At 45.5% G+C, this 25831-nt stretch overlaps 1 protein-coding gene across 2 annotated transcripts in view; it reads right to left on the bottom strand.

Annotated features, from left to right (window-relative positions):
- The window catches only part of SLC7A14 (solute carrier family 7 member 14), a 29746-nt gene extending 16881 nt beyond the window's left edge, over positions 1–12865 (bottom strand). For both annotated transcript variants that reach the window (XM_057411548.1, XM_057411547.1), the window contains exon 1: positions 12712–12865. The gene's annotated coding sequence lies outside the window, so the exon portion shown is untranslated. The remainder of the gene's footprint in view (positions 1–12711) is intronic.
- Positions 12866–25831: the final 12966 nt, after the last annotated feature.

Raw genomic sequence — 25831 nt, 5'->3', positions numbered from 1 at the left:
TGCACTTCACCCAGCCAGTTCCCATTATTTATTAATTATTTTCCTTGGAGTTTTTGAATGCTTCTAGTTGAATTTGCAAGACTCAGATTGCTATCCTTAGGATTGTGCCAAATTGACTTAAACTAGCCTAGAAGCAGGGCGGAAGTTTTTGAACTGTTTTTTTAACTGTTACAACTCCCATGTTCTTATCCCTGTGCAAAAGATATTTTCTTGTACTGTAAGAAAATATCTTTCCCAAGTGAACCCGTCCTTGGTTTACTCATGCCAAAAACCTGTTATAAGGTGAAAAACATAGATACTGAAAAGTCAGCTCTTAACTCTTGTAAGGAAAAGCATAGTGGGAATCAGTGGCTGGATGTTGAGGATGGACAAATAAAAGTTGGGTGATTAACTATGGAAAGAAATGGACACTGGGAAGAAATGATTTGTTTCTCTTGATGTCTTTATACAATATCTTTGTGAAGACTGTGCTTGTCACAGAGGGGCTGTTGGGCCACCAGAAGAGATAGGAATGGAGTTGCTGAGGCTGTGGGCTGCTCCTTGCTCCCATCACCAACATTGTGCTTTGGCCTGGCAATACCTACCCTGTGTTTTAAGGAGGTTGGGACAGATGTGGTTTGAAACCTGCAGTTTTTCATCATCTTGTCTGCAGTGTCTGTGGTAGCCGATGAAGGGTTTGGGAAGGGTGGCAGGGAAGGGTTTGTGAAGAAGCTAAGGGGAAGGCCTGGCAGCCTTGTCTAGGAATAATTATAAATTGCTAAAATTTTTTTTAAATTTTAATTTAAAAAATAAATACTTTAAATGGTTTAAATTTAAAGCAGGAACTGGCTGGTGGGTCTCTGGTGTGCCCAGATTTAGGCTGCTGAGCTGTTCCAGCTGCCTGGGGTTGGACTGAGACCAGGGGTGCTTCTGCATGGCAGCCCAGCATAGCCCTGCAGTTCATACAGCCCCTCCTAAGTCAACAAGGAGAAAAAAACCCCTCCAAACCAAAATAACTCTATAATTGCTGCTGTACTGAATTAAAGCTATCATTCAAAACTATTCCAGATGTTTAAGTGAGATCAGCATATTGCTGCTCTGTAGCTTGGAAAACATCCTTTCACTCCATTTGAAACCATAAAAAAAAATCTCATGGATGGCAACCTTTACATGAGGCAGAGACAACTTGCTTCTGCTCTGCTCCACTAACCCTGCCTTGGTAGAATCACATAGCCAGAAGGAAGGAATTTTTAATTGTGGCTATTTATTTGCTCTCGGCATGATAAATCTGGGAAGATGAAAGGAGCTGTGGCTTGGAGAAGACAAGCTGGACTCGGGGAGCTGCAGCCAGGTTTTGGAGCTGTGCAGCTCTTCATCATCAGGCAGCCTGGGTCGGTTTTCCTTGGCTGCCGCCTTGCCGGCTGGCACTTCCTACTGCCACCACGTGCTTGTTAGCAACCGCTGTTTGTACCGAAACACTCGTCTTCATTAGGGTAAATTAACTAAAACAGCAATCAAGTCAGAAGGAGAGGCCTAGGTATTTAGAGGCATGAATATTCCTTAGTGTCTGGGTTGGTGACAAATTATTCCTGTGTAAAACTCATTTCTGCTGGCTGCTCCATGCTGGTGAAAAGCAACACAGTGTCCCCCAGCTTTGCCCAGTCCTCATCACCCTCCACAGCTCCTTCTTCCCCAGATGAGCTTCCCCATGCCTCGTCTGTGCTTTGGGATGGCTAGTTTGATTTTTGTTAATGACTACTCCCTGTTCAGGAGTCCATAGCAGTATCCTTAAGCAAAGACCTCTACTAAAAACACTGGGGATGCAACAAGAAACAGAACATTGACAGTAATGAATGAAAAAAAGAGAGCTCCTGTTGGTATATTGATGGAAAGTCAGGAAAGGGCACTCATTAAGAGGAAAAGGTTGTATTTCCTCTGGCTTTCGTGGCTCACAGAAGTAATTACTGTAGAGAAGAACTTGCTGATGCCCCAGCAGTAGCAGGGTTGGCATGGTTCCGGCCCCAGTGTGCAGGACAGCAGGGCTGAGTTTGCTGCAGCGGGTGATGGGGAAAGCTCTTTCCTCCTTGCCCAGGGAAGATGTGCCCCATAAATGTGGGATTAGAGCAGGTTACTGTCAAACCCTGAGGCAGTGCCTGTTGTGGACCTCAGAAATAGTAACACAGATGTTTGCAGCGCAGGAGCAACAGCCCTCGGACTCCCCTTCCCGCTCTGTGTAGGGGCTGTATGCCGAGTTGGGATACAGCATTGCCCCTAAGAGACCCAAAGGCTGAAGGGGGTGTGAGAGATGGCTCAAGATTATGCAAGAGGCAGCTCCTGGCAGTGAACCCACTGCAATCCCAGGTGAAGGACAAGAGAAAGAGGAAGAAACACGCTAGCCTGACTACCCTGCTCCCATTCCCCTTTCTTCTCTAATTACTAGCTCGGTAAAGGTGAGGCAGACTTGTATGAAGAGACACAAGATACTGAATCTCATTACAGCTCCTACAGCAGGGAGAGGAATGACGTCAGTGGTGCGATGCGGTGGGAGGCAGGCAGCCGACCAGAGGGATGCCTTCTGCCGGGGCTGGTCGTCACCTTAAGGTTTTCATTACGACTGAGATTTGATTTGGAGTTTTATGTGCTTGGTTTTACAGTGTTGATCCCCAGCTGGGCTGGCACTGTAAAAGCTGGCTCTATCTCCATCATCAGTTCTCCTTAAAGGGATTTAAAAGCCAGGCACAGAGCTGAGAGCAAGGGCTGGTCCCTGCCAGTCCCAGCATTGCTCACGTGGGTTCATCTTCAGCAATCTGGCCTTGAGCCTTTGCTGTTAATTTCGGGCTCTTTTTATTTTTAATCTTTCCATTTTTACCTTTGCTTGAGCAAATGGAGCTGTGGCTAACTTAAACGAAAATTCTTGCTAAATTAAACTAGTGATATGTTTCAGGTTTAAGACCAACTTTCTATGTTGCATCAAGTAAAAAAATGGGTTCAGAAATTCTTATTTTTGCTTGTCTTCATAGCGAAATGGAAATGAAGGGGTTGAACAGCACTTTTCTATATTACTTCCCCTTGTGTCACATTAAATGCCTTACCAATATTAGCCCTGCTATAAGATGGCTTTTTTTTTTTGACAAATAAGCAAGTTAAAGGAGGAAATAATTAATTCAACCAAGGATATAAAGCAAGGGTGCCATGCATCCAGAGACAGCCCCCAGGAGTCCTTAAACTTTGTGTTCTAGACTCCAGTGTGAAAGTTAAAAGAGCATAGACATGTAATCCAATAAAATAAGTAGCATGTACATAGACAGTACCCTTTTTGCCCCTCTCCAGCCTTCAGAGACTGCCCTGCCTGAGTAATCGGGGAAAAGGCAGAGGGAAGGATGAGAGATGTCAAAGCTCCTTAGTGGTGGACTTGGCAGTCCTGGGGAACAGTAGGACTTGATGATCTTAAAGGTCTTTTCCAACCTAGTTGATCCTATGATTCCATTTATCCTGCAGCTGGTGGGTCCCATTTCTTAAGCTAAATAGCTAGTTCAGTGTTTGAGTATTGATCTTTGGGCAGCGTGTCTGTGAAGGTGAGCAATTAGGAGGGTTAGGTGACTTGAGTGCTCCTCTTCCTGCCTGGGTGAGGTATAGGTGGGAGCTGAAGTAACACATTCAGAGGTAAAATTGGAGCTAGCTGTAGTGAAGGTCAGCAGATGCCTTGACATTGTGTTGTTCTAAACTTTGACAGGGTTAATTACATGCCAACCTCACCAGCATTTGGTCCAGGCCGTCAGGGTCCCTTGGGATCCTCTGGAGCATCCGGCTAATGAGAAACAGCTATGGGGCTGCAAGGATCAGTGTTTTCCTCCTTTCCAGAGGCTGAATGCATTAGGAGCACCTATAGCTCTTATTTATAGCCTGCAGGGCAAGGAAACCAAATGCACCATTCTCCCTTTCCGAGATGCTCATGGGCATTCCAGCAGGCACATTCCCTCCGCTTAGACAGTAAGTTCACATCCCCAAGACATCAGTTTTTCTGCTGTCCTTCTCCTTTGTGCCTGCAGGAGGCAGACCTATGCCTGACACTTGTTTTCTGTCCTTTTTGTACGGGAGGCAATGATTCCTCATGGTGCAGAGTGGTGTAGGGCTGAGTGCAGGCAACTTATAACAGATATGCCTGTGAGTGCCAAGCTGTAAGCAGTGCAATATGCACGAAGTGCTCTGTGTTTGCAAAAAAAACCTATTTAATCACCAGAAGGGAAAAGAAAAAAAAAAAAAGAATTACAGAGAAAGAGGTATAATCAATTTGCACATTTTCCAAAAGGTCTAGTTTGTCATTGTTGTCTTGAGATGGCAAAGTAAAAGCCTTAAAAAAACATAACGACACTGCTAATGCAGGGAAATGACAAATCAATAGATGGGTGAGCTGAGCAGGAGATGGGCAACCAGGAGCTTCTTGGAACTGCTCTGACAGATTCCCTCTAACAGAGTGATGAAACCGCATGAAATTACTAAATTTGTTCCTCCATCAGTAAAATGGAGAATTGTAGGTACCTTGCAGAAGTGGATGAGTGGTTAATCCAGCTGGGTTTTTTAAGGAAGTGGAAGAAAAGCCATGTTAAAAACTGTTAATGCTCCCTGTCATGGTTTAAGCCCAGCCAGCAACTCAGCCATGCAGACTGCTCTCTCACTCCCTGCCCTTTCCTCCCCCCTGCTCCCGGAGGGATGGGGAGGAGAATCAAAAGAACGCAACTCCCACGGGTTGAGATAAGAACAGTTTAGTAACTAAGGTATAACACAAATCACTACTGCTGCTACCAATAATAATAATGATAAGGGAAATAACAAGGGAAGAGAATATAACCGCTCACCACCCCCCTACCAATACCCAGCCCAACCCCAGCAGCAATCTAGCCCTTCCGGGTAACTGCCTCCAGTTTATATAGTGGGCATGATGTTCTGTGGTATGGAATACCTCTTTGGCTAGTTTGGGTTATATGTCCTGTCTCTGCTTCCTCCTGGCTTTCCCTCATCCCTGGCAGATCATGAGACTCAGGAAGTCCTTGGTCAGAGTAAACATTACTGACCAGCAACAAAAACATCAGTGTTATCAGTGCTGTTCCCAGGCTGAAAGTCAAAAACACAGCGCTGCACCAGCTACTAAGAAGGAGAAATATGACTGCTACTGCTGAACCAAGGACACTCCCTTAGCTGTTCTTTGCTGAAAACAATATTGCTCTTGTACCTGCCAAAGGTTGTGTTCAGAAGGACCCTTATGGCTCTATGCACCTTCAAATGCACATTTGTGGCAGCTGCATGGTTTTGCAATTGAAGTGCACGTATTGATACCAATGCTTACAGCTATCGGATACGGCATCCCCCATCCTTTTGCAGACACGAGCCATGGCAATGTTGAACACATGAAACTCCTAAAGGAAATGTGGGCTCACAGGTCTGGGTCCTCAGACTCTTTCAAGAGCTGATATGCTGACCTCTGAAATTCAGGTGTTTAAAACATCATGAGCTGAGTGCCCAGGAGCTAAGATTAGTCTCATATGCTGGCACATGTTTCTGCAGCTTTGCCTCTGGTCTTGATAGTAGCAGCTCTAGCCTCTGAGCTGTCACAAGAGGAAAAAGCATCTCCCTGATAGTATGGTATCTCCTCCAAATCTTAGTGAGTTTCCTGTTTGCAGCACTAGGTGTATATTGTCCTGGCAGTATGATTGCCGTTGGCATCAGTGGGGTGGTTGCAACCTTGTGTTTGCAATGCTGGGCTTTTTTTTTTTTATTTTGGGGTAGTGGATTATACTTTCATCAGCCTTTGAGATGCACACTTTCTGCAGTGAATCTCACAATCAGAATGGACAAGGGCTGACTTTGTATCACTGAAATGTTTAGACCTGGATTATCAGACAGTCTGTTCTAGAATATTACTAATTAAAGAACTTTGCTTTAACAGCATGCACGTCTGTAATTACTCAGTTGTGCTTGCTTTTTTTTTTTTTTAACCTCTGTGGATCCATCCTTTTACACCACAGAATGAAAGTTGTCATGCTTTGCTCCAGGCCAGCCATAAGAGCATTTTTCAACCCATGTAATTCACAGAATGGGTTATTTATCTAAACAAAATGGATTTTTACTGTTGTGAGAGTCTGGCTGATGTGTCATTATGACAATTTATTTCATTTCTGGGTAGCATTTTGAATTTCAGTGGCAAAAACACAAATTAAGTCTTTCAATAAAGTACCAATTTGTCTGGCTTCGTCATCCTAACCAGAACAAAAAAAAATTACCTGTGTATCAAATACAGGATCTGAAAATTCACTATTTTTAAGCTTCTACTTTTGTTTTGAAGATAGCTGTTTTTATAGAGATTCCTTTATTCCCCACTAAGAAACTGGGGTGTTTTTTCCTCCCAATGCTGTATCTCACTTCCCAGCAGTCTTTCCACCTTTCTGTAATAGTTTAGTAGGATTCTGAACTGGTCTTTTACACTGTAAACACATCAGGCTTACAAATACGGTTCACCACTTGTTGGGCTTTAAATGCATTTCTCTTTTGTGCGTGCACATGGTCTCATTAATTAGTTATCATGTTCCATCAGTGGATATACAAATGTAGTCGACTATGCCTCGCTGTCCCATTTCCATGATTTTGGCTGCCACCTGATTAATGCAGGAGAGGTTCTCAAAGAGCTGCTTTCCTCAGAAGAAGCTGGAATGACATATTCTTCAATCCCAAGCCTACTAAAGGCTCCAGAAGAAGCAATAGTAGTATATACAAAACAATGGGGTTTTTTTTGCATATGAAAAAGGGAGCCTAGAGCTGTGAGCTGGTTGTAGCCTGTGTCACTAGGTTCCTCAGCAGAGATATGAGGTAGATTCAATGCACTTCAAGGAAGTGAATAGCAGCTCCTGCTGCTTTTATTACATTGGCTGCTTATCCTTATTATTCACTGGGACAAAACATCTTTGACTTACATGAGTAATTCTCCTGCAATTTCTACACAACCCATTATATGAGTAATGTGAGCACAAGTTGATCAAACAAGATGATTTAGAATAGGGTTTCTGGGTTTAGTCATTTATCATCACTTGTAGCAAGGTATGTGTCGGTCTCTTCTCCCAAGTAACAAGTGATAGAACAAGAGGAAATGACCTCAAGTTGCACCAGAGGAGGTTTAGACTGGATGTTAGGAAAAATTTCTTCACCACAAGGGTTGCCAAGCATTGGAACCAGCTTCCCAAAGAAGTTGTGGAATCATTATCCCAGGAGGCATTTAGAAAAGGTGTAGATGTGGCACTTAGTGACGTGGTTTAGAGGTGGACTTGGTATTGCTGGGTGAATGGTTAGACTCAATGATCTTAAAGGTCTTTTCCAACTTAAACAATTCTATTATCATCAGTTAGGCAAATGCATAGCAACTCCTATGTGGTGTGTAGTGTGAGTAATACAGGGCACTGTGGCATGAGGACCTTCTGACATTTCACATTGAGTTACAAGACTGAGTCAGCATCTAGGATGGCACCAGTAAAGAAGAATTAAATGAAGAACTGTATGTTCTTAAAAATGCTAATAGCATATAAAATTAGGGTATTATAACATTCCTGAGTGATGCACACACATTGCCTGGAGATGTCCTTGTGTAGCACAGGAATCGGCATGAGCCAGCATGCTTACCTTTAGCTTAAAATTTCCTTGCCATTGAAGTTCTGGTAGCTAAATGCATACTTGCTCTTAGCTTCCCTTACTGGCAAGGCCCCAAACCCCAACTTCTTTCCCTGAGGCAACACATTTTGTCTCACAGCTACAGTACATGCAGTGTCCTCATGGTGTGCTGCCCTGCCTGGCAAGTGTAACTAGGCTGGTGTGCCCACACATAATTAAGAGGAGAGAGCAGTATCACTGAAACGTGATTGCTGTAGTTCTTGTTTGTGCTGGAGCTCTTGGACAAAGGAACTCGACATACTGCCTCTTTCTGTCTCAATTTACTGTGTGCAGAGCTGGTGATCCTAGTTATTAATTGCACATTCTTGGTCCCTGTTGCTTCCACAGCCTGTTAATGAGTGGAACACACCTGCCGTTGCCCATGTGCCTTAGACAAGGCACTGGCATACCCAGATGCTTCCCAAGCGCCTTGCTGCGGGGCTGGAGCAGTGGGAGACCTGTCACTGATGCTTTCTGCCTGTTCCCAGCCGAGGATGAAGGACAGGCAGGAGAAGGGTACATTTCCTTTACTACTATACTAGGGTGTCCAAATGTCACCTGGAAGCCACCCTGGCATTGCTGTGCTCCACAGAGCAGTTGCTCATTTAGTATGACTCAACAAGTCCATCATTAAAACCTGGTTCAATAATGCTCGAGAACATGTTTAAAGCTAAGCTTTAATTGTGTTACTGGGAGTGAATGTGCCCAGTGGTACAAGTGGCATCTTGGCACAAAGGGGTGTCTCTATCCCCAGGTTTAAAAAACTTTGTTCAGTAAGACCCGGTCTGCTCTCAGGGAGCTGAGGACTTGCAGGAAGAGTGGACCAAACCACTGGCTTAGGTAATGGTCACTGACAAGCAAGAATCAGTGGCTGCTTAGAGGGGCTGCCCTCAACCCCCCACATTTGTTTTTGTAGACATTTACCTACATGTAGACATTTACCTACCATTTACCTTTGGTACAGATACTTGCAGCCATACACACTTGTAGCCTGGCAGCAGTAACGCATTTCCCTATAGGCAGCAAACTACTTACTCCTGTAACTCTGTCCTCTCAGAAACAGGATGTGGTGCTTGGAAAACCTGTGCCACAAAAGCTCTTCTTTTGTTCACGTGCAAGGTAGATTTAGTTTATGGTACTGTGTCTTTCTGTAAATTATTGATACAGTTGCCATGCAGAGGAAGGGAAACAACAGAGTCATGTGCTGCATGGCTCCACCTCACTGGTTTTGTTTCAGAAGTGCCTGGGCTTCACTCTGACAGTTTTATTGCAGGGAAAAAAATCATTTTCTCCTAGTCCCAGCCTGGTGACAGGAAGGGATAGGCTGTGGTGGCAGCATCAACGCTAGCTGGAGCACCCAGGCCTGTGCCAATGACCACGTAGTCTAGAGGCAGGGCTGCTGTTCAATGAGCCAAGCAAAGGTACGCAGGAGAACAATTGCCTGGTACTAGAAGGCAGTTTCCATTTGACAGCCACAGCTTAGCTACATCTCACCCTTGTAAAGCAAAAATGTTTTAGGAATCTCTGTGGCTCATGGATCTAATTCAGAATCTGCTGCTGTTTGCACTGTGGGCAGTTCAATGAGTTTGGCAGAGTCAGCCTGGACTGAGGTGAGACACTATGGGAACTAGCTTAAAATGCCTACTGTATTTCTTGACCCTAGACCATTTTGCAACCCTAGATACACTGTCTCTCACAAGAATGAAAAGTTCAGACCCATCCATGGCTTTGTATTTTATAGAGAGCACCAATCTGGGAGTGTGTTTTTTTTAATTATTTCCTTTTTTAATGAATGTGAAAGACACACAGGCTACCTTTCTGCTGATGTTTTTGTGTGTGACCATGGATCCCGCTACCACACACATGAATAAGTATTTGATTCTTTTTTACATTCTTACGTCCTTATTTTTAAAATGTCTTAATAAGTCAAAAAGCAACATGTTGCTTGAACATACATATTACGATGATCTTAATAGCTCAGGAACTCTGAAAGCAAAGACTTGATTATTTGAGGGCTAAGAAGTCCAAGAGGCTAAGTGTATTCTGTTGCAGATTATTCTGTTATCCTCTCTATATTTTTTTTCCATGCAGAGCCTAAGATCATATTTATGTTTGTGTAAGTTCTTGTTATTCTTGCTTTTTGCTTGAATGTTACAGAGCTTCACAGGAAATCCACTGATTTAGGCATTGAGCAGTTACCCTGTTCTCACTGAATTTTCTAGAAAAACTCCTGTTGCCTTCAAGGAAAGATGGATGAAATCTTATTACACGTATGTGATTTCAGAACTGAGAAAACAGACTGTCTTGTGCTCAAGAAGGAAGTAGCATCAAGTCAGCCTATAAATATATCCTTTAAAATATTTTGGGCTGGAATCTTTTCTGATACAATTCCATCTGAGACTCTGAAGTTCCATTAAGAATGAATTTTCATCATTTTCATATAATCCTAAAAACTTAGAAAAGGGTAAGATATGTCTTGACATGGGAGTCATGACTGACTCCCTAAAGAGAATGATTTCTCTTTTAAATTGCTTCACTTTACTGAAATATTCAGAAAGAAAGTGGTTCTTTTTAGGGAGAGTTAACTGATGAAACAAGTTGGGAAATTGTGTGATTAAAATATAATTTGGTCAGGCATTTGTTCTGCTCTTGGTTTGTGGTCGAAAATCTCACCTGCTGGGAATGTTGTACTTGTCTAGGGGGAAGCTGGGGCACTTAGGAGCAAAGTTGTACATCTCTGTACCTAGCTCAAGGATTTAAGGATCAAAGGTACCATTAAGTGCACCAACTTCATTTGGTCTGAATCACAAGCCATTAGCTTTCAGGCAATTACTCCTGCGGGGAGCCCAATGACTTGCTTTGGCTAAATCTTATCTTGTGGGAGGACATTGAGTCTTGACATCGACAGATGGAGAATCCAGCAGGTTTTCTGATAACTTCTTCATCAGGTCATCAGCTCTCCACTGTTCAAAAATGTGATCCCTCACTTAAATCAGAATGCTTTGGCATTTAGCATCTCGGCACTAGCTCATGTTGTGCCTTTCTTTGGCAGACAGAGGAATAACTCAGTGCCTAGTAATTTATATAGAGGCTCTTAGATTCAAGAAGCAAGTCACCTCCCACCCTTCTTTTCAATGAAGTGAGTTGCTCAAGTCCTTCATTTGCAGTGGCCTTTCTCTGCCCCTTGACAGGCTTTGGCTTTGCTTCCTTTTTTTCTTACTTGCAATTTTACTGTATTTTTTGTTGATGTCTCCTGTATTCCAGCAGCATCAGTTTCCAAGGACTCAGGTAAAATTTCCTCCTTGCATCTCCTCTTACTGAGCAGCAATTGAACAAGGTTCCCCCCCCCCCCCCCCCCCCCCCCCCCCCGCCCCGGTTATATTCAACGCCTTTTCCTATTGCAGATATTTCTTCCAGATGTACTGTACATTGACTTTACTTTGAGAGGACCCAAGATTCTTTGTCAGTATCATTTACTATTCATCAGTCTCTGTTTTGTCAGCAGAGTTCAGCACCTTTGACAGATGAGGGAAATAGCACTTTGGTCTTGGACCTCTGCAGGACCCCCTTACCTCTCTGATCTCATGGAACAAGGCTGCCCCACTCAGCGGTACATTTTAAGAATAGATAATTAGTCAGTTTAATCTAGGTAAGTTTTCACTCTGGTATTGTTTTGGTTTGTTTGAGGTTTTTATGTTTGTTTACAGTATGTTGCTCAATTACTGTAACTCATATGCCTTAGCAATGTGTACTGATAAAATGAACACGTGTAAATATCTTTAGCAATCAGACTTCCAGTCTCATGACAGTTTTGGGACAATTAAACAAATGCCTTAGCATGCTAAAATGTACTTGCCTGCCACTTAGGGACATTGTGTGGATTTATTAGCTATTATGCTAGATTAAATCAGCCATGGCCCTTTTGAGCCAAAAGTCTTCTCTGGGGTTGACCAGAGTAATACTACTTTCTACTTCTCCCCAGAGCCTGTGTTGATTTAGGTAGTCCTACATTAGAGCGTTCTTGGTACAGCTTGTGACAGGAAGGCACAAAGTCGATCTGTATAAACTAGCATTTAATAGGCCACAAGAACCTGAGCTGAAAATCAATTCTGAGAAAAGCAACCAGAATTTTCAATACCATGATGCTGAAGCACACCTACCAGGGGCTGGGGTGAGCAGGCGGCTGGTATTAGGCAGTTTGAAAATACCCGTGTGGAATCAATAAACAGCACCGAGTCAGGGGTGACGTAAAGAGGAAGCTTAACTCCATTACCAGCGTCTAAGTCAGAGGGAGTTTTGCAATCGCCGGCGGGAGGACGGAGCCGTAAATCGGGCTCCTGTGCGTGGGCCAGCCGCGTCCGTCGGGGGGAGGCCTCGGCGGGGGCCTGAGTCTCCCCGTCGGGGCTTCAGCACCGCGGACAGCGCCAGCCCGGAGCTGCGCGTGCCCCAGCATCGTCCCGCGCGGGTCTAGCTGCCCTCGCGTCCTCCACCGATCTCTCTCCTGCTCGGGTTCCTCTTCTGCATCCTGCCCCCCTGCCCGCCGTTTCCCCACCTGCCCCTCGCGTGTTTCGTAAGGTAACCTGTAGCTAGAGCTTCGTCTCTGTCAGACCACCCGGTACTGCTCCTCGCTCCTCTTTTTCCTTCTTTCCTATCAATCCCTGACGCCCCTAGCCGCGGTGAGTGCCCCGACACTTTGTAAACACGGGGCCTCAGCTCAGCCGGGGATGCACAAACGGGCTGGGGTCCCCCGGGCTCGTTTCCCCATGGCCCGGAGGACCCGGGGCGCTCCCCTTGCCGTGCCGGCCCCGAGCAGGGTAGGAGCCAGCCCCGTGTGCGTGGGAGGGCGGGGGGGGGGGGGGGGGTGGTAGCCGCCGCGTTCCCGCTCCCAGCGAGGGGCGCCGGGCCAGCCCTCGCCCGGGCTCACAGCCTGCTCCCTGCACCCGGAGAGGCTCCGAGCCACTCACCCCAGGCGGGGGATGGCAGCGCCTTCCCACCCTCCCTCCACCCCGCTTATCTTCCCCGGTGCCGCGGGGCACTCACCGCCGGCGCGGAGGGCAGCGGGCGGACGATTCTGCGGAGCAGCACCCCGGCGGGGCGGCTGCGCTGCTGCAGCCGGCGGGTCTAGGGGGGGTTTGCGCTGGGATCCGCCGACCCCGGCTCCCGGCAGCGCACGCAGGGCGGGGGGAGGGAGGGATGGATGGAGGGGGAGGGATGGATGAAGGAGGAGAGAGGGAAGGAGGAGGGAGTGAGGAGGGCGCTGCAGCTCCTCAATTATTCAGCGCTCCCCCTTCCCTGCTCTCTCCCCGCCTGCCGCATGTGACCGCCCGGCAATACCCGTGGGTCGATCCGAGCCGGGCCGGCCTCGGGAGACCGGCCTGCGCGGGGCTGCACCCCCACGGCCACGTCCCCACCCGCCGAGTCCCTCCCGCCTGCTCAAGTGGCCTCAGGGCTGAGGGCGGCCTCCCCCATATTGGCCGCTGCTGAAAAATAACTCTCCCGGATGCCTCCTCCAGAGCGGGGCTTTCCTCACCCCAGGGTTGGAGGCTTTCTCCTTGAGCCACACTGTGAGATTTGGGGTACTAATGCTGTAATCCTGTAACAGGCAGAATTAGGACTTAAATCATGTTTTGTGTATTGCTGCTTGCGGGGATGTCCAACCCCCTGCATAGCCTGGCTGGGAGGAGTTGGGTATCAAGTGCAGGATGTACTTTATATTTTATATCCATAGCTGCTTTTGAGGATAATTGGAATTCATGTTCAAGATGATTCCTTATTTCATTTTTCTGTCTTGATTCATGCTATTTAGCTCCATCTAGAAATGCTCCCTCTGTATACTTGATGTCAGATCCAAAATGGTTTCATCTCCAGGATCAGATTTCAGTCTCTGCTACAGCTTCACGCTATAATGTCTAATAGGACCCTTTCCTGGATGCAGGAATAGCAGCTATTCACGTGCAGAGAAGCTATTCATTCTCTAAATACCAAAATGAGTATCTACTGGTAGGAATGAAAGGTGTGAAGCTTCAACTTCAGTTAGGTTTGGGAAACCAATGTCTGGCTAATGTGAGTGACCCCAACAGGAGCTATATCAATGACAGTGATCTTCTGGGGATATGCAGACAGAGACACTGCGCAGAGAAACCTAGCCAGGATGTCCATCATCCTGTCTTTGGGCAGGAAAGTGGACCATGTCATTTGTGATATCCTTTCCAGCCTTGATTTCTGTGGCATTTTTGATGGCTTTCCAGATGAGTGTCATATTTTTCCCACTTTCTTACCTGACCCTTTCCTCTCTCCAGCTTAGCTTTACCTCCCTCTCTTCCTTCCCTCCCAGAAGGGGAGCCCCTCTTCCCTAACAGGAATAGAAAAGACCTCTCCCACGTTACTGCTGGACAGCAGTATGTGTCATTACAGGATGACATGATGTCCTGTTCCCTTCCTGCCACCCTGGCCAGCACACATCCCACCATACAGTGTACAGCTGAAAAAGCCTCACTGAGGACAAAGTGCAGCCAGCTGATTACTTTACTCCCCTCACAACCAGCAGTTTTGAAACCCTGTTTCTATTCTTTTCCTTTTTCTTTGATTGCTTGAAAGCAACACTCTGAGCTGCAGCTACTCTCCTGTCCCTGCTGGTAGTCCCCATGCTTCCCATTTGGTTGCTGTTTCTCTTCTCACTCACTGGTTTCCCCAGCTGCTATTGCTCAGTCTGTGGGCACTGGGTGCAGATGTGGGTGGCTGATCTCAGGAGCTTCTCTTTGACTAGATCTGAGAAAAAGAGAAAAGCTTCTCCATCTGCTATTGCACCTTGTTTCACAGCACTTTTAAGACTGTGATGGACTCCAGCTGACAGCACGGCCAGCCTTTTGTGCTCACATTCAACTTCTTGGTGCTTGTAGTGTGGATAAAGGACATAGGTGGAGTGTGTTTCTGAAATGATTGTCAGTGTGATCAAGTTTTAACTGGACTTCCCTGCATGTGTGAGTTCAGAGTCGTTTGAGTCATATTCATTCCTTGTGGCTGGTGTACTGGAGTATGGGACCACATGCCCTGAGGACTGACTTTCAGGTTGGGGCTCTCAGCTCATCCAGCTTATTGCAGTTTCTTTGGTAGCAGCAGAGAGGTGCTTTTGTGTCCTCTTAGCAAATACTTGTAGCACGCAAGATTGTACAAATCACTGTGCAGTGCAATACCATCCCTGCCATCCACCTTCCCTCTACTGCTCATACCTCTTGCTCCAGCAGACATGGCTGTGTAACAGTTTTCCAGGCGGAGTTACAGTCCAACCTGGGTCTATGTTTTACCCATTTGCCCCTGTTTTATTCAGTGGTACCTATCGTTAGCCACCCAAAACAATGTTCTACCACCTTATCATACCATCATAGGATGGTTTGTATTGGAAGGGACCTTAAAGACCATGTAGTTCCAACCCCTGCATTGGTTCCACTAGAGCAGATTGCTCAAAACCTCATCCAACCTGTCCTCCTAATAAAACCACCTTGAGTAATAAAAAGCACAAATATTTTGTCAGAGGCTCACTTAAGCTCTCTCTTATTAATCCTCACCCTGTTCTCATGAGTTTTGTAACTTCCAGTCTTACGGGAAGATTAATTTCTACAGCTATCCCCCTAATGGTGCTCTTCAAGTTGATTGTGAGTCTGTCATCTGGATAAAGAACTGCATGAGGCCAAGTTACCCTCTTGACTAAGCCCATCAGTGAGATCACGCTCAGATTAGGGTGAAATTTCCCATAGCATCCAAGCACACGATGATACTTCTGCATCAGAATTTCCTCTGTCCCTATTCACTGCCGTTTGCCCATTCCAAAACAATTTCTGCCCATCTTTCTGTAACAGTACGTGGCTGTCTGTCTGGTCATTTAAATACTTAGTTTGATTCTGAATGTGACCAAGGCTTTGGCCTCAGTAACACCTCCTAGCAGGGATCTCCACCAGCTGCTATCTTGTATTCTTGGATATTTTGCTTATCAGCATTCAAATATAACCTTTCCAGTTCTGTGGGTCATAACTTTCTTTTTTTGTGACTGAATACACATGAGAAGAAGCCACATGATTGATTTGCTTTCTTTCTTTTATTAAAACATTTGTTTACCTTTCTCATAATCCCCTCATACTTGTGCAATCTGTGACTTTTAAGTATCATGGTTCCTGCAGTTTTCTGGGCTATTTCTTTGTCTACAGAGCTTTTTATTAGGAGAGTCAACATGATCTTGGGCTGCTGGCTCCCAAGCCCCTCTCTGGCTTCCAGCATCCTCACCGTGGGGGGCATCTTTCCTTTCATGAAACCTCCTCAGAAAGGAAAACTCATCTTTAATTCCTTTATTTTGATGAGTTTTCCGTAGTGCTGTTTCTGAAAATGTTTTGACATCATCAAGACTGACTAATGTCCTGTTCAAGAGAAATAACTTGAGTTCCCCTTTGGTTTACGTTGGACTGCCAACATGTGTGCTTGGTTTTTGTTTGTTTTGCAAAGCCACACCAAGTTGGGTTGTGTTTCCAAAGAGAAAGCTATTTGAAACAAATGAAGTTGTAGAAGAAAAACTGTTTTGGCATAAAATCAAATTCCAGTCAGATATTACATTTTAAATTGACATAACAAGTGAAAATTAGTATGCATTTTCAAATGTTTACTCCCAAACTCCAGTAGGCATTGAGAGGGAGAAGCCACAGCATCTTTCCCTTGCCATTTCTGTGTCTGTGTACGCTGGCTGCATCTCCTCCAGCAGCTCCTGTTCAATGAGTGGAGCTGAAGGCACAGTCTCCATCACATGCTTATCATTCAGCAAAGGCAGTCAGAGCTTGTCAGCTGGCTCTTAGGAAAGATTGATATTTCATTGAAAAGCACTGCTTTTGTCTGCAAGCACCAGGGGGCACAGGGACATCCTATTAAGCAGCCACTGGGATGTAGTGGTGGGAGCTGGTTAGACCTCTGCCTGCTCATTCTGCATGTCTGATAACTCATGTCCATGGCTTCGGCAAGTGTCCTCACTCCAGTTTGGTCTGGGGCGTAGCAAGGTAACTTGCTGAATAGCAGTAGCTCCTGAACGTCCAGTGCAAAGTTCAGTTGACAGTGTCTCTGAGCAAAGACCAGATGGAGCCCTGCAGAGGTGCTGGTATTTTTAGAAACATGGCCAGAATGCTTGGCCACTCTTTTTCTTTCTTTTGCAGTTGGAACCTCAGTCAGTATCTTATAGGGGACAAAGTGATGGACGCATTAATGTAGAAGGATAAGAAGAGAGATTAATCTTGATGTCTCATCTCTTGTTGATAACTGGTGCTACAACGAATACCAGCATGAGGAAAGATAGTCCTGTAATTAAAGCCCTGACTTGAGACTTAGAAAACCTCACTATGTTACTGGCTCTACAACAGGTTTCTTGGGTAAACCTCATTGGTCTTTGTGGTCCCAATGCTGTGAAACGATCACGGAAGTATTGTCCAGTATTGCAGGTATGTTGGTTGCACATGCTCTAATTTTTTGGGGTGAGGGACTCTCTCTATGTGCTTTATGGGATCCTGCCTTCACTGGGGCAATTCAGCTGGACAGATGCTGTAGCTGGGCATATGAAAGAAAGTGCCTGGAATGGCAAGCTGTACCTCCCTCCTCCCTGACCCTATGAGGTCTTGCCCCTAACAGTGCCAGACTGCAGCCCTGACACAGCTGGCTAGTGGATGAGCCCAGCACTCACAAGGCACCCTCTTCATAAACACCTATCATGGCATTTCTGCCCTGTATGAGTTGGGAACTTCAGTGGTGTGTGGGTATGAACAGAAACTGAGGGGAAATCCCAGCCTGGGGATGTTTTGCCATTTGATTTTATCCAGCTAAGATATCTCCCAGCCTCTTTCTTTCATGCTCCATATCCTCTGTGCCAGGTTGAGCTGAGAAGATAGGTAATGCATCCATCAGACACATTCCCCGTTCAGATAGAGATGGGGTGACGGAGCATTAAAGAAATCCCTTTCAAAGCCGTATGCAAACATACAGCCCAAGCCTAGTTCCGTCACAAACTATGGCTTCTCCCCTGGCTGGAGGCTGTCGCTGGTGCCTGCAATAGAAGCGATGCCCTTTGGTGATGCCATCACTGCCCCCGACGGAGAGCTCCCACTGGTACCAGAACAGATGCATTAACCTTGGCCCCAGGCAGATAAAGACCCATGTGGTAGGGCTGGGAGTTGCAAGGGGTCGGGATGTAAGTGGGGATACCCCACATTGGGCCAGGGAGCTGCAGTCCCTGGCGGGGCTCTCCTTCCTACACTGGGCAAGGGGCTTCAGCAGGGCTGCAGCAGTGCCTTTGGGCAGGCTGGGATAAAGCAGCTGTCAGCGAGAGGCAATTACATGTTTCGGTGTTCGGAGACCGCTGCATTATTTAAAGGGCCACACACAATTTTTTTCTCATCCAGAGAAGACTGCTTTTAACAACAAAACCAGGCAGAACGGTTTAACATTAAAGCAGCCCATGCTTTAACATTAAAGTTTTGGGCTGCTGTGTAGCTGATAGTGGGACCCATTCATCCAGGTCACACCATGTAGGCAGTGACAATTGTGTCTTAATCGAGTGAAACTTGATAGAGTGCTGAGGATCAATTCTCACTGCCCTGCAGGTGGGTTTAGCTCTTCTAGATTTCAGTTGAAGTAACAAGGGTTCAGATGGTGGCAGGATTTGGCCCTAGTTATTTTTTCTGAGAGTAATAGGTAATGTGGCATAGCACAAAAATGGTATCAGCACAGGGACCTTTGATGGATTTGTTGGCTGACCGCATGCAGGACATGGCTTTGGATATAGTCACCACAGGGTAACATCTCCGTGTTAGACATGAGTTTGACTCTGCTTGGGTGTTCCCCAGAAAATCAGCACCTACTTGATGCCTTTAAGCTCTCCAAAAGCTGCCAGCCACCTCGAGTTTAATGTCATGTACGACATGCAGTCTGTGTGTGTTGGTACTGATCCATTCTGTGGTTCAGTGCTTAGTCTGGAGCAGTGTGTTGTGATGTTTGCCACCGGTTACATGCCCTGTAAAGAGATGCCTCTGAAGCTGAAGAGGATTGCTTGGCTTAGCCATCTACTCATCTCAATAAAGCTGTGGTTCTAGCAGAAGCCATCCTGGGCCCGTTTTAGGCAGAAACTCATTCTGTTGGTAAAGAGCTCAGAGAGAACATTTCATCTTTGCTATTGGAGCAGGTGCTGTACATGGTTGTATTAAAAGTGTAGTAATGCTTTGAGAGCAATGCTTTGCGCAGAGGACACGTAGACTGGCTCACCTGCAATGAGCAGGGAATTGGAAAGATCTGTTGCTGCAGGGCTTCTTGTTCTGGCAGGCTATCGGGGGCTGACTTGCTCTGCTGGGACATTGCACACACAAGGCTGTGTTTGATCTCCTTTGCTTTCCCCTTACTGCCTCTCATGGCCCCTATCCTGGACTCATTTCAGCTCCCCATCACCTGCGTCTTGTTGTACATAGCTGGCAGAGCTGGGCCCTGAGTGGGCAGTGATACCCCCATGCTGCATACAGGGCTGGGGAGCATCCATGGGCCACTTGTCTCCCCTGCAACACACTATGGTGACAGGTTCAGCTCAGGAGAAGCTGTTTCTGTTATCCTCAGTGAAAGCAGTGTTAGGTCACAGGTTTTTTTTAGGGTTTGTACACAGATAGCTTGCTTGTTACTGCTGAGAGCACCAGGTTAAAATTAGTGGTCTTCTCAGTGTTTTAGCATTTACTTGCCAAATTTTAGCCAGAGACTGAACTATTTCTGCTTGAATAGAAAAATTAAAATCAAAACTAAAATCCCCCAAACCAAACAACCAACCCACCAACCAAAAAACCCAAACCCACAAACAAAAGAAACCCCAACCATTTTTTTTTTCAGGGAGGAGGAGAGGGAGAGAAAGATATGTGAGTGCTTCCCAGGCATTTTAACTGGCTGCTTGATTTATCCATCTTGCTGCTAATAATGAAAAGGGCTTTGCCCATCCCGGGTTTTGAAGAGAGGCTGCTGTTTGTAAGAGTGTATTTGCTTTGCATGCAAATAAGCAGCTTTATTGTCTGTTGTTTGTTTTTCACAAAACTGTAGCTTTTTGCATGTCCAGAGTAACTGCTGTTGTCCCAGGAGCAGGCCTTGCAGGAAAGGAAAGGTTTGTGAACACATCTCAAACTGAATCTAAGTAGTATCAGCTATTCCACAGAACTGCTCCACATCTGCTCCAAAACTGGCAGCACTGCAGAGCAAAAAGAGGACTATATTGATCTGATGATAGTTTATTGTCATTGATGTTTCTATTGATCTGTTGTTCCCCAATGATTTCTTACTGCTAAAGCCAAAGAAAGAGCAGTGTTGGGAAGGGTTAGCACAAAAACGTTAAAGCAAAAATGTTGAAGCAAAAAATGTTATCCAGATGAAACCATACTGCAGATTTCCTTGTACTAAAGGCAACCTCTCAGTGGAAGCTCAGCAAAGATATTTTGGCTAGGTCATTCCAGGTCTGTTCAACCTGATTTTGTATCTCAGCTGAAAGATGATGAGCCAAAGCTCATACCTCTGAAGTCACCATGGGTTTAATATTGTAATGCAGCCTTGGCTGAGTGCTACTTCAAAGAGCGCAGTGGCGCAGATTGAATTACCCGCTGCATATTAGTTGAAATCACCTATTCAAGAACCACAGGGCCCGATGCAGGTCAGGTTTCAGGGCAGGTTGATAAGATCGCAACCTGTGGTAGCACAGTTTTAGGTTTTAATTTGGTATTCATTATACCATTATCAGTGACCAAGGTCCAGGCTCACTTACAAGCTGCTAATGGGATCTCCAGCCAGGTGGTTGATGGCTCTGCAGGCTTTGGTGCAATGGCTTCCCACATGTTGGGTATCTGGCATAGGTACTTAGGGCATGGGCAACCATCCTTTAATGACCTTCATTTGATACATGAGTGTGTGCTGCCCATAAGAATACCCCAAAGATGCTTTAAAATTCTTTCAAAAGAAGGAGCATGAACCAGACAGATTCCCTAGAATATGAAGACTGGATTTTTCATTAGTTTGTGTGTCTTCTAGTAACTTAAAATAGCCTTCTTTCTGTTTGTTGAGGCAAATAAGGCAAGACATTAATATGCACATCTTAGCAGTAAATAGGCTTCAAGCAAGCTCCTGCAGGTGCTGGGGAGGATATTAGGCAGCGTGTCTTTCATCACTGATGTGCCAGCTAACATGTAAAAAGATTCTGCAATTCTGCTCTTACAATGCAGAGAAAAGATTGGAAAGTTTTCCCCCTAGTATGGAAGCAGAAAAAAAGGTTGACCCAGAATGCAAAACAACTAATAGTATTGCTTCTAATTCAGTTAGATCTCATGCTAAAACCCACACATTTTGATGGAGTGGGCTAGGTATAGACATGATGTAGCTCTTGAAATCAGGTGGATTGTACATAAATTAAATGCTGCTTACATTGACCCATTCTGGCTTTTTTTTTATTTGTTATTTTCCTGGCTCTTAACTTTGCACATTTATAAAGACAAGCTTTTAGAAATTAAATCTTATGGAAAAGTCCACTGGGCTTTTGCACAGAGGAGTTAATGGCTTTTTTGGAAAGGTTTACCTAATCTGAGATCATGTTTTCAGTCTCACAAAACCAGCATTGAATGACTCTGGAAACAAGTGTTGAAGAAGGAGCTGGTGCCATCTCCTCTGAGCAGAACAATTAGACAAACCAGATTAATGCTGCGGGTGTGTCCTCGTTGTCCACATACAGCATCAACAGCCTGGCTTCTACTTAAATATACCCTGATAAACCCAGGCAATAACGGATCTATATTTACCTTTGTGATTTATGAGAACAGAGATCAGCAAGGACTCTGAAGCATGTGATTCAGTCACATTTCTCACGGCTTATACAGCTCCTGGTTAGAAAAAGACCCTTGTTGCAGGCAGGGGCGGAGGCCAGGGAAAACCCCTCCTTCCATCCCTTCTTCTGCTTCTCATGGAGGGTATAAGCCTTTAGTGGTCCTTACCACCCAGTGCTGGAGATGGCATTTACATCCTGTATCCACCAAGCGCACCCACCCTCATCCATAGACATCTTGTTTGGGTATTGTGTTTGACTTGGCCTGTGAAAAATACAGTATTTGAACTTTGTTTTAATGCCTGCATCAAACCACAGCCAGGGCTGCAGGCTCATTGTCCTGCTGCAGGGAAGGGAGATGTGTTGCAGCTCAGCGGCTTCCCTTGGGGACAACAAGGACCCGCAGTGTCCTGGCCAGGTGCAGGACACAGGGCGTGTGCTGGGGTTTTCAGGGGGACAAAGCTAGCGACAGGTAGTTTTTGACCATACAGAAACATGAGAAAGCAAAACAAACCAACCTAAGCAGCAGAGGAATCATATAGCTCTGCAAAGGAAAGGAGGAAAAACCCTCTGCTTAGTGATCATCATCATTATCTTTTACATACGCAGTACAGCAAGCACTTTAAAAATGCTAATACTTCAGTGTTTTCCCACTGGCCTAATAAAAATGATTTAAATCCCCAGCTTCTAATTGCCATTCACTTTACATTGGTGGACAGTTAGGTGCTGAGCTAATGGGTGCAGCACTGCCTTTTCTGTAGCCTGGATAACTGGAGCTGGCCAGAGTCTTTCCCACTGGGAAACATCAAGCTGAGGGCCCCAGTGACAAAGCTGCTCTGTGCTTTGTGGAAATGGCAACTGATTGCTGCTGACCCAGAAGCTGCTCCTGCACAGAGGCAGCGGTCACACCAGGGGATGGTGGCAACCTGCTTGGCTTTTGCTGCTACCTGTTGTGCTGCAGCAGGGCTGGGGTCAGGCAGGAGGAACAGGAGTACCAATGGCAGCGGAAGGGATTAAAACGAACATGGTTTTCATAGCACATCTATGCTTTAAGGAGAAATAATAATCAGTCTTCTATTAACAACTTTATTGTGCTGATACTGGATTATTCCTAGTTTGAGATCTGAATGGAGATCCGCCTGCTAATATTAGAATCATAGAATCATAGAATAGTTAGGGTTGGAAAGGACCTTAAGATCATCTAGTTCCAACCCCCCTGCCATGGGCAGGGACACCTTACACTAAATTATATCACCCAAGGCCTCATCTAGCATAATAGAATTTCCTGGAGTGTTTTTATTGCACAGATAGGAGTAAGGAGAGTTATGCATAATGATATGTTGCTATAGGATAGCACATATTATAGTGTGCAACAGCTACTTAACCCCATTTTCATCCTGCTGACTAATATATGTACAAACAGGGTTGAATTCCTGTTTTCCTTTCCCATTCATGGGGAAAATTGAGCTGCCTGACGCTCCATTTCCCACATGGGAACACAGTGCCTGACAACACCAGTTCCTTAAATACAGTATAGATGTGCACGCCTGCAGGCAATTTTTATCCTCTTGTGCCCACACCAAATCACAAAGCCAATTTATCCTGGGGTTTCTATGAAGATTCTGGTGATGAAGCATACAGGAGGGGATGCAGGAAGATGTGTTTTGTTGTGTGTTTCACTCTTTCCACTGTCCACTGTGGAAATAGCTGTTTAGCAGAATAATTTCCCTTTTCCTGCTGGACACAAGTCTGGAGGTATACTATGCTTTGGCACAGTTGCGATGGAGCATCACCAACTGCTGCTTGGGGTTTTGTCCCAGGTTCCTCTCTGTGAGCTGGTCTTTGGAGAAGGGGGTGGTGAACAAGGAATACTGGCTTGACAAGATGTGTGTTTTCCTCTATTTTCTTTAGTAGGAAACCCTAGTGTTTTGTTGGCTCAGAGCAAGTAACAGTTCATTTGCAACTCCCCAAATGAAGCTGCGTTACTCTGAATAAATTGAATGTTAAAGCAGTATCTGAGCAAACTCAATCTTCTGATGCATGGTTTAGTCCGACTTGGAAATGCAGATGTTCAGCCTAACAGGTTCCTCAAAGATAACCAGTGACAGCCCCTACCCACCTTCCCTATTCCCTATTTGTAGCACTTACCCAAAAGTCTATCCTCCATTTTTTTTCTGGGATTTCCCTGCCTTACAAGAAATTATTTACTGCTGGCAGTGCATTGTCTGAGTGTTTCCAAGTCTGAGCATATTCACAAGTGGAATGCTACCAGTTGGTCTCATAGCACAGCAGTGCAGCAGCTTGGCTCTGGATTGATGAAAACAAATGAGCACTTAAATTGAAGAGTCGTTTGACATTGTGCAGTTAAAGGAGATGTTTTTCCTTATGCTAATTAATGATTTTGAAGACAGGCAGCAGGGGACAGGCAGCCCAGGTTGCTGTTGGCCAGGGGAGAGCAGGAGGAGAGCAATGGCCCCAGCAGACTGTGCATGGCCAGGGAATAAACCACCAGCTCCTCTCTTTGGGAGGAGCAGCCAGCATCTATCTGTGGGGAGGGAAGAAATGCGTACCCAACACTGAAGCATAAATCTAGCCTCAGATATACATATATGAAGCCAGAGCAATGCCGTCTCTAAGGAAATTTGTAATATTGCTTCTGGGAGGAAGGACTATTGGGTAATATACATCTGTCAGTGGGTACCAAGTAGCCAAATCCAGCTGTGGAGCCATACGTGCTGAAATCAGAGCTGAATTTTCCCTGCTTTTGCTGCGTTATTGGTGTCCTTTCCCGACAGTTTTTCTTGTTAAGGTTGTAATTTTCTGTCAAAATGTAACTGCAGAGCTGTGCATTTTAATGCTGTGTAATTACAGTCCTCAGGAACTTGGTCATCCTGTGCATCACACGTCCACTTGTCTACCCTTCCCCTGCAGGAGCATATTGAAGTGTTGTTACAGGAGATGGCTGAGGTGTGTGGGGGGGGAAGTCATGTTCTCAGAGGCCTTTCATGTTCTCAGTACTATTATTTTTAGAGCTCTGACTCGAGGTTCACTGCCATAGAGGCGACCTCCTCCCCAGCACTCCCTTTGGAGGTAGGGGTTACACAAAAGCCACCATGCTCCCACCTTCAAAGCAGATGTGACTCAGCCTGCAGTTTGGGGGCTCTAATTCAGAGGAGGATGAGTCACAGGAGGGGAAGACAGAGGCTCAGCTGGCAGGAATCAGCTGATGGCCTCACAAGTCAGCTCAGCTGGGCTGATTCACTCCCTTGGAGGGTCCACTGCTTCCTACAGCAATCCCACCCACCTATGGGCTGTGCTGGTAAACATTGTCAGTATGGGGCAGGTGATCCGAAACATAGAATTATTATCAATTTGACTGTTATGGAGAGTAATAATAATAATAATCATAATATTCCTGCTCAATTTAAAGGCCTGAGAAAAATAGCTCTCTATTAATAAAACCCTCATCAACTTTCTGCACTATAGGCACAGGGGTATTTCCAGGCAGCTTCAGGGAAACACAAATACGCTGACTGCAAGTGCACAGCCTGCAGCCTGACAGCTCTGACCTGCAGTTTTTCAAATCAAGCCAGTGAAACAGGATTTGGCCTGATCAGTGATTAAATAGGAGACATGCAGGAATGCAATGGGCTGATTACCTTTTGTGTCGCATAGTCAGAGGAAACCTTGTTGCAGACAGTTGCAGTTGCAGACCAGTGCTGTCCCAGCAGGATGTGGAGAGTCCTCCTTGTCCAGCAGCATGGTATGTGTGGGCCTGTGAGGGCTTGCAGCAAGTCTCTTCTTCTGTTCTTCAATTCTAAATGTCTTGTTTAGAGGAACAACTTATTTTCTTTATAAGTGTTACTGATGAGGATGGCAATCAGAAAAGTGGGGAAAACCAAGTAAAAAACAAAGTTTCCTGCAGTTACTTTATTGAGAGCATAAGGAGGGCTTCTATTTTTATTTATTTTTGTCCCTGGTGTTGCTGTTGATTTTCAGTTCATTTTGTGTATTTAGTCTACTAAATTTTCCCCACTTTTTCAGCTGGGTGCTGCATTCTTCACATCCTCTAAATCATCTCAGATTGCTGCATGCCATGGATGATGCAATTCAGAGTCAATAACCCTTTCCTGAGGAAATTGTTTCTGACAGGTTAGAGCCCCTACCAGACGCCTAGGGAGGGTGTGCTTTCCCTTAGGCTGGGCCCAGAGAACCTTCCTGTTTGGGAGATGGGATGTGACTCAGAAGGCAATTCCTGGATGAAGTGTCCAAAAACTATCACCAATGAAAAACAAGTTTTGTGTACTA

This window comes from Pezoporus wallicus, unplaced genomic scaffold (genome assembly GCF_028554395.1).
Source record: "Pezoporus wallicus isolate ANWC-B61680 ecotype Strahan unplaced genomic scaffold, APGP_CSIRO_Pwel_v1 contig_6899, whole genome shotgun sequence".
In the NCBI taxonomy this organism is placed as follows: Eukaryota; Metazoa; Chordata; class Aves; order Psittaciformes; family Psittacidae; genus Pezoporus; species Pezoporus wallicus.
This window is presented reverse-complemented; position numbering and strand designations above follow the sequence as displayed.